We start from the raw sequence: 15,554 nt of genomic DNA, 5'->3' as shown, positions 1-15,554 counted from the left end.
GTACCGGAAGAACCAGTTCGTCTAAGCCGGCCGCTACGCTAGGGTGTCTGGCTATCGACTCAGCCTTTTGCGACGCGCGGGCTGGCTGCAGCTGCAAGGACTGGGTATAGTTAGGTGTTCACGTTCCGCTTGGTTGTGGACGTGGACCATGTAGGTGTACCACTTCTCCAACTCTTGTGTAAATACATGCCACCACCATCTCCCGAAGCCTAGGCCCTGTGCGGAGTACCCTGGATCGTCGTAGCCTTGGTGTGCTGCCCTTTGCACCGGCCTGGGTCTTGTGCTGGGTCTGGGTCTTGGTCTGGGTCTGGGTCTGGGTCTGGGTCTTGGTCTGGGTCTGGGTCTGGGTCTGGGTCTGGGTCTTGGTCTGGGTCTGGGTCTGGGTCTGGGTCTGGGTCTGGGTCTGGGTCTGGGTCTGGGTCTGGGTCTGGGTCTGGGTCTGGGTCTGGGTCTGGATCTGGATCTGGATCTGGATCTGGATCTGGATCTGGATCTGGATCTGGGTCTGGGTCTGGGTTCTAGGTCTGGGTCTGGGTCGGGGTCTGGATCTGTGTCTGGGTTCTAGGTCTGGGTCGGGGTCTGGGTCTTGGTCTGGGTCTGAGTCTGGATCTGGGTCTGGGTCAGGGTCGGGGGGTCTGGGTCAGGGTCTGGGGGTCTGGGTCTGAGTACTTCCTTCCTGTTATGAGGACTTCCTGGGACTCTGGGAGACTTCGCCACTTCGTCAGTTCGCCAGTTCTAGTTTGTAGCGGGGGAGGATGCGGAACGCCAGGTCTCAGCACCGTCCGCGTCTACCAAGCGATCTACGGTGTAGCTGTTTTTCGCCCCTGGTGCATACCTGCGTTAGCATAGAGCGTCAGAGAGGTTCGAAGGTGGCCACGGCATGCCTTGTCCAAAATCTCAGCCCAGACACACCGCAACTCTTATCGTGCTCCCCTGCCCTTTCTCTCTCTCTTTCTCTCCCTTTCTCTCTCTCTCTCTCTTTCTTTCTCTCTCTCTCCCTCTCTCTCTCTCTCCTCTCTCTCTCTCTCTCTCTCTCTCTCTCTCTCTCTCTCTCTCTCTGTGTCTCTCTGTCTCTCTCTTTATCGCTCCATCTACTTTCTATTCATCAATCTAAATTAATCTCTCATGACTGGCCACCACTCGCTAATCGTTTTCCGACGGTGCCTCTAGGATAGGAGATGTCTCTTATCGTACATGTGAAAAGTATATACATATTTATATATATATCAAGTAAACAACATACAGACCCCTGCCCCCGCCCGCCCCCCGCCCGACACGCGAACTTCTTGGTGGTGCCCCCACACCCCCCCCCCCCCACCCCCCACCCCCAACACGAAGAGAGAGACAACAGCAAGTGGACGGCCCCGAACTGCCCACAACTCCCCCGGGCTGCCCCTGCCCTACCCCCCTCGCCACCCAGGCAAATAACCACTTCACAACAGCCAACAACAACAACAACAGCAAACAGAAACAAACAGCCACCAACCCAACAACAACCACCACAACAACAACAACAACAAACGGATCCTCGCGTGTGACAATCTCATTGTTTTTGTTATCCCTCTCTCTCTCTCTCTCTCTCTCTCTCTCTCTCTCTCTCTCTCTTCTCTCTCTTTGGTATTTCTCTCTCTTCTCTCTTCTCTCTTTCTCTCTCTCTCTCTTTCTCTCTCTCTCTCTCTCTCTCTCTCTGTGTGTTATGTATATCTTTCCCTACTTAGGCTCCAAGGCCTGGCACATGCGGCTGACCTTTGAGCGGCTCTCGGGCGGCTGTAATCTGCATCGCTGCAAGCTGTGCGGCAAAGTGGTCACCCACATCCGCAACCATTACCATGTGCACTTTCCGGGCCGCTTCGAGTGTCCGCTCTGCCGGGCGACCTACACCAGAAGCGACAATCTGCGCACGCATTGCAAGTTCAAGCACCCGATGTTCAACCCGGACACGCGGAAGTTCGAGAACATGCTGTCGCCCACGATGGCTTCGCAAGCGGCTGCGGCGGCAGCGGCCATTTCGGCAGCGGCTGCCGCCGCCGCAAACAGCAGCTTCAAGCCCGACTTTGGCCCGTCGGCAGCGGCGGCGGCGGCGGCGGCGGCGGCAACGATGGGTGGTGGTGGCGGCGGCGGCGGCGGCGGAATCGCGAACAGCTTCAAGGCGGCGGAGCAGTTCTCCGCGGCGGCCGCGGTGGCCGCCAACTACGCCCTCGGCTCGTTCAAGCCCGAGCCGTCCGGGTTCGGGTCCGGGTCCCCGCTGGCGGGCTCGACCGCCGCGGCGGCGGCAGCGGCGGCGGCGGCGGTCGCCGCAGCCGTCGCAGCCACTGGAGGTAGCGGTCTCGGTGGTGGTGGTGGTGGCGGTGGTGGTGGTAGCGGTGGCGGTGGTGGTGGTCTTCCAGATGGAAGCCACAGTCCGTCCTTTGGGGCAGACCGGCTCGTTGGCGCCGTTCAGTCCCTGCCCGGAAGTGGTGCAGGCGGAGAGGGAGACGGTGATGAAGGTGGTGGGGACTGTGGTTTCCTAGGAGCAGGTGCTGGCGCTGGGAGGAGGAGTGGCGGTGATGGTGATGTTGGTGCTGCGGCGGGCCGAATCAGTGCTTCCTTCAGTTGTGGTGATGACGATGACGATGATGACGAAAGAAGTGCAAGGAGAAGATGTCGTATGGCAGGTGGTGTTGGTGGTGGTGGTGGTGGTAGTGGTGGTAGTGGTGGTGCGCCCACGGCCCACGATCTGGGCGGTGGGGGACTGTCTGACTGATATCGAAGCACTCGATCCGTCGACGACGATCCGAGTCCTCCCACGTCACCGGACTACGCAGGAGTAGTAGTCGTCGGAGGTGGTGGCAACGGCGGCGGCGGCGTCCAACGTCCCGACGGCATTGGATCTCCAGCGTGGCAGCTCCGGCAGCAGCAGCAGCAGCAGCAGCAGCGGCCACCGACGGCTATCAGCGCCACCAAGCGCCACATTCTCCACTATCTGCCGTATCCGGTGCTGTCACCGTCGCTGTGTCGACATCCGGTCCACCGGCAAAGTTCCAGCGTTGTGCTACCCAGAAACCGTCCAGAATCCCCGTCAAACATCACCACCAACATTGGCACCACTTGTACTACTATTAATACTACTACTACCACTACCACTAGTACTACTGCTACTACCACAACAACTACTAGTACTGCTGCTGCTGTTGCTGCTATCTCCGATGTAGTAGCTCCGCGCAGGCAGCTGCGTACTGATCCTGCGTACCGTACGGGAGTGGAACCTCTCAGCCGAAGAAGTAGTAGTCCCCGCTTATTAACGCCAACAGCGTCGTCGGCCTGCAGCTGTGGCCGTAGCCGTGGACCACAGCGACTGCTCTGGCACTGCGCAGCAGCAGCAGCAGCTGCAGCAGCAGAGCTGAGCCGCTCCACTACTAGTGGCCGGGGTCTGGAAGTTACTCCACGGCACGGTGGCGTCGTCAGGTCCGCCACCGATAGCAGATCTCCAGCCGCGTGGTCGTCCGGGACGTGGAACCGAGGTTACGTAAAAGAGTCGTTCGCCCATACGGACAACGGTGAGCCGAGCTCTGGATGGCCGCTGTCACTCCAACGAGCAGCAGCAGCAGCAGCTATTGGTCGTGGCTCAGACCTGATGACGTTCGACGCCGGTGGTTGGTGTGATCGACAGCGACAGCAGCAGCAACAGCAACAGCAACAGCATCGCCACCTCCGTCACCAACCACAAGTCCTTCACCATCGCCTCCACCACCACCATCACCACTATCACCAAGAGCAACAGTTGGACCTGCAGAACCAGCAGCCGCCACCAAAGCAGCCGAAGCAGCAGCAGCAGCAGCCGCGACAACGACAGCAGCAGGAGCAGCAGCAGCTGGCTAAGCGACCGATCGTCGGCAGCGGTGATGACAGCAGCGGCAGCAGCAGCAGCAGCAGCATTATCGAGACCGTCGCAGAACTGGGCCTAGGAAGTGTTGCCATCGGTGGCAGTAGTACCAATCGCGGTTTCGCGGCAATCGATGACAGTGCCTAGCGGCGCCGTTCGCCGGCGGCGGCGGCACCTGTCGTGGCGCTCGTTTAAACGGGTGGATTCGGGTGCTCGATCCACCCACCACCCCACACACGTTCCCTCTCTGACACAAACGTTCTGAGAGGTTCTCGAATTGCGTTCTACTTCTCTACCTTGCGTCTACCTGGCGTCCACCTGGTCTACTTGTTCGATTAGCTGTTCCACGCCCTGCTACCCGCCCTCCACCCCACACTCGCCCCCTGACCCCCCTTGGACGCTGTTGAGGCTGTGAGGGTGGTTGTCTCTTCGATGTGACGTTGATTCCCCCCACTACTACTATCAGTACTTGGCTCACTCGTTGGCTCTCGGTTCCTCCCTCTATTGCCCCGTCTCGTCCACGTTGGATGTGCGGCCACGACGATGTCTATCGGAAGCAGTGGAGATTCACGTAGATTGCGGTGGACTGGTAATCCGTACACACACACACACACACACCCATACACATAGCATTCAGTTCCTTGCGGGTCAGTAAATCCCACAACACCACCTCTAGATACTCGGTGGCTCTGTGAGACACACAGAGAGCGGGCTCCGCGTGAGTTCCCGACATAACGTACCCGACGTATGACCCGCAGGTCCTTGAGTCCTTAGCTATATCAGATGTTCGACGTTGTCGGAAGTCGACGTTGTCAGATGTTCGCTTAAGACTGTGAAACCCCCACGGGTCTTGTGGTGGTTGGCCTCATCAGGGTCCACCCGTTACTAGTTGTTCGTGTATCCACACACACACTCCCACACAGACACGTACTCCTTGGTGGCATTTATCAGAATCAGAACTACAAGTCTACGTCTACGTTCCATTAAACTACTTATCACTTATCACCATATCTCGTGTATCATTGTGTCCGCCCGATTTCCCGGGCGGGCTTTGTTGACAAATTGGAACGTGATCTTGAATTTGGTCGTCGGTGGTGCTGGGGGCTCTCAGGTCGGCATACACTCTAGCGTGGGGGCGGACCTCCTCCTAGTCTGAGAGTGTGACATCATCTCTATGGTAGTGAAGTAGTGACATTTGCCGGCGGCGTCGACATTCGTCATCGCCGGCCAGTGTCCAATCACAGGTCCCGTGGGTCTACGCCAAACGGGGCAGCCTGGGGCAATGTACTGTGTCTTCTTTGGCCTTTCGCGCTGTACACCTGTAAACCTGTGCGTTTTCGTGTATGGATGTATGTGTGTGTGTGTGTGCCTGTGTGTGTGTTTGTGAATGTCGCGCGTAAACAATGCCTTTTACATACTCTAGTCATATAGTTTATGTTTTTTATTTGTTTGTTTTGTTTACGCTTGGTAGTTTGACAGCTGAGAGACTCCTGAGACCAGCACCAGCCTTTTTTGGTTTGGTCGCGGAAGGCCACCATTGCCGTCTGTGTGTGTGTGTGGATGTGTATGGATGCGTGCGTAGGTGTGAGTGCACCCACATACACACACACACACACACACATGCACGCACGCACGAACAGATTCTACTCAATATCTCCACTGAACCTCTTCAGAACCTTCCGATCCAATTCTTGGCAACTGTGACGTATCGCCCCCCCCCGCCCCCCTCGCAGAGTTCCGTAGTCCTCCTGGTAGGGTCCTGCCTGGCTCGAATGTGGCTCCATTCGGGGTTGAGGAGAACGCTGGTGTGGTCTGAGTACGCGGTTTCGGTCATCTTCATTTTCGTTCCACGTCCGCTTTTTTGTGGGCGCACGTGACAGACTTGGCAGAGGATAGTGGTCAGATCAGGTGGCCGGCCTGGCCGAAGAAATGTAGTGATGGGAAGTGGGAAGATGCGAAGAAACTGGCCCAATTCTTCGAAGGTACCAGCGTTCCATGGAGAGTTCCATCAAGTTTTGCGAAGCGTCTACCACACCTACCTCCGTTAAAACGTTCGTTTTAAGTAACTGTTCCCTAGTGTTTTTGTCCAGGCCTGTCCTGACGTGACGTGTGGAACCGAAATCGAATCTTACAAACCGCTATTTAATCACACACACACACACACACACACACACACGTGCACACACTTATAAGTCGGCAGATATGTCAGTCGTCGAGGATGAAAGTGAGAGAGGGCGGAAAAGTAATAGTTTCCAATTCGGTCGGTCCGGGTATGTCGGAGCACAGTCAACGTCACCACACGTCAAGCTGTTGGTGCATTGGAGCGGAACAGTGTAGAATGGAGTAATGGAGTCGTAGGAAGAGAGGGAAAAGAAGGAAAAACAAACACCTCACCCTTGCGGGAGTAGCAAGATTATTATGGCCAGCGATACCATACCCCACACGGATGGTAGTGGAACTGTCAAACTGATTGATGGATATTCACCAGTGTTTTGGTAGCCAGTGTTGTCAACGCCACAGTGCGTTAAAAGCGACGCGCGCAGTCTAACGGTACGGGCATCATCTTCTTAGCGTGCGTGCGTGAGCCTCTATGTTTGTGTGTGGGCCTATGATATGTATGTGTAACGTGTGTGCGGGTATGTGTGCTTGCACTTATGTACAGCATGTGTGTGTGTGTGTGTGTGTGTGTGTGTGTGTGTGTTGTGGAATAACTTATTCTATAGTAAAGGTATTCTTGGGCTATGTGTATGGCTCTGTAGTCGCGGGGGTATTTATACATTGCGTAGGAGTATTCATGTTTAGCGGTGCTTCCACCCACACACACACACACACCCACACACATGCACGTCGCAGCGGTACCGCATAGAGGCGCGTCATTATTGTAATTATTAGAGAGTTCTTTTTGTTTCTGTCTTTTCTGTTTAATTTTTTTTTTTTTTAATACACTAACCATGTGCAATATGAGATCATTGATGATGATGTTTATTTTACTATTCTATTTATGTTGAAGAATTCTTAATTAAAATATGCGCGTGTGCTGTATGCCCTCTATGCGTGTGTGCGTGTACGCAAGGATACGCGCGTGTCTCGACTAGGAAGTGGCGCGCGCGCCATGCCGTGTCGTTACTCTGCAAAAGTATGTAGTAGTACTTCTCCTATTTGTTAAGCGACCGTGTGTGCGTGCGTGTGTGTATGTGTAGTAGCGCATATTTTATGTTTTACGTTTTTACAAAGCCTTTTTGTTTTTTTTCTTAGATTACTTCCATATACATAACTATATATATATATATATTGCGTATGTTAGTTAACTTAACATGTATAACGTACTACCTCATTTTGAATGGTTGTATTAGTGTACGAGTTTATTTTGTGCGTACTTCTTCCGTATTACGTTTATGAGTTTGTTGTGTCAGTTGTTGTTATTTGTGTTTTTTTGCTCTTATTTTTTAAAACGTTTCTCAAGACATTCTGTGGTGGTTTGATGCATTTTTCCTCCTTCCCAGATTGAACCTCGATATCAGATGTATAAATATATAACCTATATATTTATATGTATTTGTATTTGCCCGCCGCATACACGCATATTCCTGTCGCGTACGGATATATATGTGGGTGTGTGTGTGCCATGTGCCGCTGCTGCACCTGCATCCCGCATATATTGATTAAATACCATGCACAATGAATTTGTTCCGACACACTCCGACTTAATGCTTTATGCTTTATGCTGGAAGGATGGTTTCTCGATCATATGTGTAACACGTACTACGGGTGTGTGTGTGCGCGCAGCCATGTGCGCAGTGTCCAAACATTGTTCGTTCCGCCAGCGGGGGCACTTCGTTTCGCAAAGGCTAGTTTGATGATCGATGATGACGACGACGCTGGCCGAGTCCGAGGGGGCAGGGAGTGTCGTCGATGGGCGGGGGGAGAGAGATGTCCATATAATACTCTAATACGGATCTAACTAGCGTCTAGTAAGCTAATTCCTCATTACAGTGTAAGACGATTGCCAAATTTTAGCAGCACACCGTTAGTTTCGATATTATTATTTAATGTACATTTTACCAATTAGGTAGCGACAGACCCCTCTTACATGTGTGTGGCGCGTGCGTCAAACTCCGTTCAACGGTCGCGATCCGCTTACCGCGCGCCGTGGGCTCTGGTTCCATAGTAGGTGTTCCCCACTTCCGGTGTACTCCCGGTGTAATGATATACACAGCTGGTCAATGAAATAGGTAATTGTGTGAAGCTGATACAATTTGAACTGTACTCAAGCCACTACTAAACCAATGATCACCAAACTAATACTGTACTTAGATACACTAGTTAACGTCATTTTTTTGCTATGTTGGTGATATTTATGTCAAAAGTGACAGGTGTGTTACCACTTATTTTGACAGCGGTCTGATTTGGCCTGGTCAATAAAATAGGTAATTCGTTGTATACGCTGCGATTTCACCCGACTTCTTGAAAGGAATTGGTTTATTTGATCTTGTTGCAATCAATTTTCAATTGTGAATCTAAAAAAAGGGTTGTTTCCTGGTAGAACATCAGAATGGGCAGAAGCACTTATTGCAACCCTTGAGGAAAGAAAGATTGTGAAAATATGCGCAACCACCACCACTGCTGATGGTTATGAATGTGATGTGTACAAAGTAGGGATTAGCACACATCATTATGCTGCTGGTGGAGCTACTGAATTGCCACCCCAATCCCCCCTCCCCAAAGAGAGTGAATCCCGCGATCGCCAGACTTTTTCTCAAGCCGCAACAGACTCTCACAGGGCGCAGCAGCGAACAGCTCATCCTTTCAACAAATCCTTTTTGGCGCACGCAAATTTTCTGGCGCTCTGTCTCTTTGGTCTGGCCTTTGACTTCTGCTTCTTCGGAGGACAGATGCACCGAGAGGCCAGAGCAGAGCGGGATTGGGAAGAAGTAGAGATAAACGAACGTACTTTGTCTCGGGGTCTTTGCTGGCCTATGTCTGGGTCTGGATTGGGGGGGTGTCGGGTGGGTCGGGCTGGGGTCGTGGGAGAACCCTTCAGCCCTTTAGGTACACTTGTAGTAACTTCTACTCTAGCGAAAACCACTCGCGCGAGTAAAAAGGGGAGTCCCAGAGGTTCCAGAGGTGTGTTCTGTTGCGCGCTGTGTTAGTTAGTGTGTTGTTCTATTGATTGCTATTACTCACTCACTTACACACTCCATTCACCCACTCACTCACACACTCACTCTCTGTCTCACGTTCACTTGCTAGCGGCATTTAGTCATTTTTGCGTGGATACCAGTTACAGCCACCAGTTATTACTAAGTTCGCGCCTGTTGCATTTGGTGAGCGCCGTGTTGCGCCTAGGGCTATATAACATTGTATTAGGATGCGCAATGCGCTATGCCGAGGGTTGTTGTACACACACACACACACACACACACACACACACACAAACACACTTACCTGGTGGTTAGGAAGCGCTTTAGAACGGAGGGAAAAGCGCGTGGTGGAATTCATGTTGTTCGTTGGCCCCAGACCAGAGTATTGGTGGCCTCCCTTTATCTTACCATTTAGAAAAACTTTCCCCCCCCCCATTACGTGCAATAATAACTACCTATTTATGCTTAGTGACGATGGTTCCCCACAAACACACATCTCTTTGGGTGGGTGTACCCGAAGGAGGAGAGGTGGCCGACGAAATGAAAGCGACTACTCGTACTCGAGGCGCGCAAGGCGGCGGACATGATAGTAGGACACGTGCGGACAGTCATCCACACACACACGCGCGTCGTGTGTGTGTGTGGATGTGTGCCGCGACGAGCTCCTCGCGTTCCGACCGACCGCGCTCTCTCTCAACCGTGTTTATTACCGATTGTTCTTGTTATAATCCTTTAATTTTGGCGACGAAACGGAGAAGCATGTGTGTATGTGTAAAACGGCGGGGTGTGGCCCCGAGAGCGGGGTGAGGGGGTGGGCGACCAATGCGACTCCCCCTCCCTCCGAGAATACCTGTGAAGAAGATGTTTAACCCCAGTAAAAAACGCGGTCCCCGCGTTCATTGGCAAAGAAGACAAAACAAATAAAAGCGCAAATCCATATTAGCGCAAGAAGCTGCGCAGACACAGCAGACGAAAATGAAAAAGTAACACACAAACAGACACACACACAGCCACACACAGGAAAAAGCAGAATGATGCGTGCGAGCGCGGGGTGCGCGGATGGAAAGGAGCAACCGAACGCGGTCGCACACACACACACACACACACTCACACACACATATGAAAATCGAAAATGCTGAAATCATGTTTGTTATAATTTATACAGAACAAAAAAAAGCAACATAATTTATATTTGATGACTAAAAGACTTAATAAAACAAAGCAAAGAAAACAAAAAAACAAAACAAAAAACCAACCGACCGAATCTCTCTTGTTACTCTATGCCTCTGTAGCTGTCCCATACATTCCCCCCCCACCCCCTCCCACCACTATGACGGCTGGCGAATCCCTTGGGGGCGGAATACCCTCCGTCGGGGTCCTGCCGTCGTAATAGTAGCGACGAAGAGGTGAGGTGGAACCGGCGGAGCGACCGTCGGGGTGGTGTGCCCGGCTGTCTTCGGTTCTAATCCCGGGCCCGAAACCTTATTGAAAACTAATAAATCATACACTCACACACCCACACACACACACACACAAGTTGGTGATACGGTGGTGTGTGCCTCTCTCGGAATCCTTCAAAAACGTTCCCCAGACGCGGGGGGCGATACATATAGTATGCTTAGGGCCGCGTGAGAGGGAGGGGGCTGTGGAAACACACAGCGATCCAGCAATGTACGCGAAGAAGGAGTCGAAGGAGTCGAACGAAGAATTAGAAAGAAATGGCGTTGCGCGTGTTAGTGTGTGCGGTTTAGACTTGGTTTGGTTTGCTTGTTCTTGCCGATCGATGGCCGATGGCCGATGCCCGATTGTACCAATGTAACTGTTTACTGTGTAGCAAATGTAACGGAAAATGAATGTACCAAACAAACAAACAAACTGCGGAAGGTGTTCCCGCGCCACAAACCACTTGAAAGGTGGCGGCACCCGATTTGAACCCCAAAAGGCCATCAAGCAGAAACAGCCATCCAACAGCAGCCGCGCGGAGCATCATCAGCGTCAGCTTCAGCGTGAACACAACAGCAGCAGCAGCAGTAGCAACAACAGCACGATACGCCCATGTCCAGAAACATTACTTCCCGATCGCTTCGGGTTTTTGTAGTGACGTAGAGATTTGATTCGAGAATCACTCCCTTTAAGAGCAAAGGGGCATCGAGTCCCTGCCGAGAGTCCTTGCGGCCCCCCGTGTGCTTGGTGGGAAACTGACTGCTTTGAGCTCCCTTGCGCCTGTACGACGGTACCAAACTACTTATACTTGAGCACCAGGGTCTCTAGCGACCGATTAAGATTCACTTACCTAACCGAGACCGATACACAGTACTGCTGCAAGACCAGCTCGAGCTGGGATTAGTAATTTGTTGCGAAATAGGTGAATAGGTTACTCGCGGTTCGTACCCCACTTCGTTTTTCCTCATTTTATCTCACATCTGCCCGTCATGGTGACGTCACCGGGTCATGAGAGTAGACACTACTACTGTGCCGGGGGAAAGACCTGCCCAAAGCCGATCGCGCCGCGCCGCGCCGCGTGTGAGGTCCTGTTTCCCATTTTTCGGTTGTGGTTAGTGTTGTAATCTCCAAAACACTTTCCAAACTTCAAACATAGTTGTGGGTGCAGTGTCTCATGGCAGTCTCCGTGGTCCGCCGACCATCGGTGCATTGATTAGCGTTGAGTTTTCTTTCCTTTTGACCCCCTTACATTACGATATTTCGTTCGTACTCCTACTGAAGCCCTCAAGTGGGCCTACTCCAATTGCATTTCTATTGTTCTTGTATTTATTTCTCTCTTCTCTCTTTCTCTCTCTCTCTGTCTCTCTCTCTCTCTCTCTCTCTCTTTCTCTCTCTCTCTTAATTTCACGTTTATTTATTCTGACGCACACACACGTTTTTTTTTTAAATTTCTTCATTTATCCATTAGTATTTGTATCTCGCATAACATGTGTTTCCACTTTCCAAACGTTGAACTTGACAGTATTGTACACAAAATCATCAGGCATATTTTCGTTAGCCACGTGCCGTCACACCACAGCACGTTCTGCTTACGTTCGATCGCATTTAACGATCCATATCCTTAGTGGGTGGGAGCCGAACGATGATGTCGCTGTCACCGTTTGCGTACTGTTTCGTGTTCCGGGGCCTGCAGCGACCCGTAACTGCTATGCTCGCCGGCTTGGATGCACTAAAAATGCGCTGTGTTTTGCGCTGTGAATACGGAATACCACCTCGAAGCTGCACAATTCTCTTTTGTTTTCTACTACGTGGGTCTTTCGGCTGTTGTCCTTGTCAGTTGTACTACCATTCCGTGACTGTGAATAAACTTGTCGATCCTTGCTAGAAAAGCAAAGCGGGATGAAAAGGGAATAAAACACAAGCGCGTGCTGCTTCTGGTCTATCTTCCAATTTTCTTGGCCATCATTTTAGCATTCCTCTTCACATCATTTCGTTCGCTCACATTCTCTACTCTCAACACTAACACTACGTTAACTCTTCTTGTTACTCTTCTGCTTCAATTTGCTTTATTTTGAGGTATTTTGTGTGAACAAATTGTAACGAGATTTTTTTTCAACAACTACAAGTTGTTTCCATTTTACTGCCAATGATTAAATAACTTGACTACTTACTTACTCTATTTCTGTGTCGCATTGATAAAAAAAACATTGCTTGCCTCGTCCATTTTTCCTTCACTTCTAAGATTTGAATGCTCTCTCTCTCTCTCTCTCTCTCTCTTTCTCTCTCTCTCTCTCGCCCACTCTCTCTTTCTCTCTATCCCCCCTCTCTCTCCCTCATTTACATTTCTTCCTCCTTTACTGTTACCAATTTGTACTTTTCTCTCTCGCTCTCTCTTTCTCTCTCTCTCACACACACACACAAACACATTCACACACGTTTTGACTTTCACGGTCGCTCTCTCTTTTCCGATTACTTTCCCGAAATGTTGTCCTTTGACCGACCCACACACCACCCCACCCCAATTTTCTCTGTCGCCTCCGTATTTCTACGCGCTTGCTTGATTTTCGCTCTCCGTCATGATCTTTACACTCGGATCCCTTCTTCTACATCACTCTCTCTCTATCTCTCTATCTCCCTGTTTCTTTTGTGTATCTTACTGCTGCTCTCGTCCGTGTTGGCGGATTTTTCATATAATAATCAATTCATTTAACAGTTTTCTGTTGTAGGTTAATTTTGAAAAAAAAAAAACTTTTTTCGTTTGTTTCGCACACATTATTTCTTTCGTCTCCAGTTTTTTTGCATTACTTCATTTCAACTTTTTCATTGTAACGTTTTCTGTTCAACAATTTCTTGTAGGCTTTGGTTTTTTTTATGTTGAATGTTTGTATTTTTGAGAAACTTTCTTTTCATTCACAGTATTTTTCTGTACGGTTTTCTGTTTAATTACTTATTCTTCTTTTGTTAGATACCCCTTCCACATGTTGCTCCTTTTTGATTTCTCTCTATCAATCTGTCTCTCGCTCTCTCTCTCTCTCTTTCTCGCTCTATCTGCCTCTCTCTCTCTCTCTCTCTCAGTGCCTCTTGCTCTCTCTCACACACACACACGCACTCTCTCTTTCCCTCTCTTTTTATCCTTGTTTTTTTCCCGCCGTAAGCGACGGCCGTCACAGATAGAAGCTCTATTTAAGCATATTCGTTTCCTCTATGTCTCTCGCTCTGTTACGAATTCTCACTCTTCATTTTTTCTTTCTCTTGTTATCTCTCTCCTTCTCTTACCTCTGTGCATCACTTCTTCTTGTACTTCTACTACTACTACTACTACTACTACTACTACTGCCACTACTACTACTACTACTAGTACTACTTCGTTTTGTATTTCCAACTCACTTTCTCCACTTATTCTCACACACACGCACAGTTTCAAACAAAGCTTTAATTTGTTAAAGTCACTTCATTGTGTGTGAGAGTGTCAGTCATCTCTTTCTATCTTTTCTCTCTCTCTCCTGCCGCCCTAATCCTGTTACACTTCCAGAGCTGAAGACCTATCGTATTGCGCAGATATTCGAGAAGGTGAACTCCCTGGACGAGCGAAAACGGTGTCTACTGTGCGGGAAGGTTGTGTGCAACGTGCGCAATCATTACTACGTGCATTTTCCCGGCAAATACGCCTGCAGCCTATGTACCGCAGTTTACACACGCAGCGATACGTTGCTTATGCACTGCCGCTCCAAACATCCCGAGTTGAATGTGTGAACATTGTGGCATGGATTGACAAGCGATTGCTGAACCAAAACCAATACGCTAAATGTGATATAGAAGCCAGTTTCCTTTGGAACCGTTTGTGTGTAGTAGAGCCTTGTCGTAAACGAATACAAAAGACGGACGACCGTCACATTGGGCGGCGGCCGCAAAGCACCTTCGGGCGGGCGGGCGAGCGTTAACATGTTATTACACAGCACTCGAAGTTAGCTCGAAGGGCGCAGCAATATGGTACGGGTTTGCCGTGGCAAACGCGTAGCAGTACGCAGAGGAAGTACCTTTACAGCGTACGCCAGGTCACCGCCCACCGCAAGACACGGTTTTAGGTTACAACTCGATGAAACATCTCTTGACAGCACTCCTCTTTACCTGTACTTATTGCGGCAGGCCGCTAGTCGCGAAACGCAAACCACACCGCTGAAGGTTTTAGCTAAGTTTGATTAAGTTAACCGATGCGCTCTGGTTGTGAACGAGCGTGTCTGTAACGTTTCTCTGCAGAAATCTGATCCTTCTTTGTTTCGATGTATCTTAGGTTTGGTTATTTGTTGCAGTTTTGTGTTCAGTTCAGTACAGCTGGAATGTTATTCCAACGAATGTCGATAAATCGAGCACTTTTTATGAATCTTAGTCATCCGTTCTGCGGAAAGTGTACGCTTTTGTGCATACGCTAAACTATAACTATATCTCTATCTCCTTCTCTATATCTATATATACCTCTATATCTCTTTCTCTATCTCTGTTGCTCTTTTGTATTCGCCTGACACATTTTTCTATTTCCTCTTCATACTTTCTCTCTCTCTCTCTCTCCCTTGCTCTCTCTCTCTCACACACACACATACACACCAACGCTACCATTGATTAACCCGTCCTATTAATCTATTTCTAATTCTGTCTCGCGTGACTTTGATTACTTTTTCTATCCCTTCTCGTTGCATTTGTAACTTCCACTATTTCCACTAAGCTCTTGTGTTGTGTTCTCATTTTGTTTCCTTTTCGGCCAATTTTTTGTTTGTTCGAAGTCAACCATTTGCGTTGCCTGCATTATCGTCTGAGTTTTGTTTTATGTTCGACTTAGATCCTTGCAGAGGTCAGAGATATCATATCTCACGCGTGAGGGTTTTTGTGACGAACATGGCTCCGGTATCCTGTTGTTGGCTTCTCATCCGTGTGTCCGATGGGTGATCTATCTAATGCGCTGCTTTTGGAAAGTAAACTTTGTGTTCTCGAATGCTATAACCGATTGGTAAACTTCCAACCAGCTGTCTTGTCGCACCCGACCCTGACCCCCGGTATCTGATACAACCCTACTCCACTACCTACCTACGCAACCGCAACGCGACGTTTCGGTT

Source organism: Anopheles cruzii, chromosome X, assembly GCF_943734635.1.
Source record: "Anopheles cruzii chromosome X, idAnoCruzAS_RS32_06, whole genome shotgun sequence".
NCBI classification, from domain to species: domain Eukaryota; kingdom Metazoa; phylum Arthropoda; class Insecta; order Diptera; family Culicidae; genus Anopheles; species Anopheles cruzii.
Note: the sequence above shows the minus strand (reverse complement) of the source record.